The 889-nt window shown below is 43.0% G+C and overlaps 1 non-coding gene across 1 annotated transcript; it reads right to left on the reverse strand.

Moving 5' to 3' along the window:
- Positions 1-538: 538 nt before the first annotated feature.
- Positions 539-646, reverse strand: LOC130983867 (small nucleolar RNA R71). Its single transcript, XR_009087838.1, has one exon. It is a non-coding gene; the product is annotated as a small nucleolar RNA R71 (small nucleolar RNA).
- Between the last annotated feature and the right edge of the window lie 243 nt (positions 647-889).

Raw genomic sequence — 889 nt, forward strand, 5'->3', positions numbered from 1 at the left:
CAGGAGCAGAGACAAAGGCATTCTTGTTGAAGCTGACCCTGAACCTGAAAGGACCTTGAAGAGAAAGCTAAGAGAAGCTAAAGCACAACTCTCTTTAGGGGACCTGACCGAATTCTTCAAAGAAGAAGAACACATGGCAGCCGAAAACAACAACAATGCAAACAATGCAAGGAAGGTGCTGGGTGACTTTACTGCACCTACTCCCGACTTCTATGGGAGAAGCATCTCTATCCCTGCCATTGGAGCAAACAACTTTGAGCTTAAGCCTCAATTAGTTTCTCTAATGCAACAGAATTGCAAATTCCATGGACTTCCAATGGAAAATCCTCATCAGTTTTTAGCTGAGTTCTTGCAAATCTGTGACACAGTCAAGACTAATGGGGTTGACCCTGAGGTCTACAGACTGATGCTATTCCCTTTTGCTATAAGAGACAGAGCTAGAATATGGTTGGACTCACAACCTAAAGATAGCCTGGACTCTTGGGAAAAGCTAGTCAATGCCTTCTTGGCAAAGTTCTTTCCACCTCAAAAATGGAGTAAGCTTAGAGTGGAAGTCCAGACCTTCAGACAGAAGGATGGAGAATCCCTCTATGAAGCTTGGGAAAGATACAAACAATTAATCAGAAAATGTCCCTCAGACATGCTTTCTGAATGGAGCATCATAGGCATTTTCTATGATGGTCTCTCTGAACTATCCAAGATGTCTTTGGATAGCTCTGCTGGAGGATCTCTTCATCTGAAGAAGACGCCTACAGAGGCTCAAGAACTAATTGAGATGGTTGCAAATAACCAATTCATGTACACTTCTGAAAGGAATCCTGTGAACAATGGGACAAGTCAGAAGAAAGGAGTTCTTGAGATTGATACTCTGAATGCCATACTGGCTCAG

Source organism: Arachis stenosperma, chromosome 5, assembly GCF_014773155.1.
Source record: "Arachis stenosperma cultivar V10309 chromosome 5, arast.V10309.gnm1.PFL2, whole genome shotgun sequence".
Classification (NCBI taxonomy): Eukaryota; Viridiplantae; Streptophyta; class Magnoliopsida; order Fabales; family Fabaceae; genus Arachis; species Arachis stenosperma.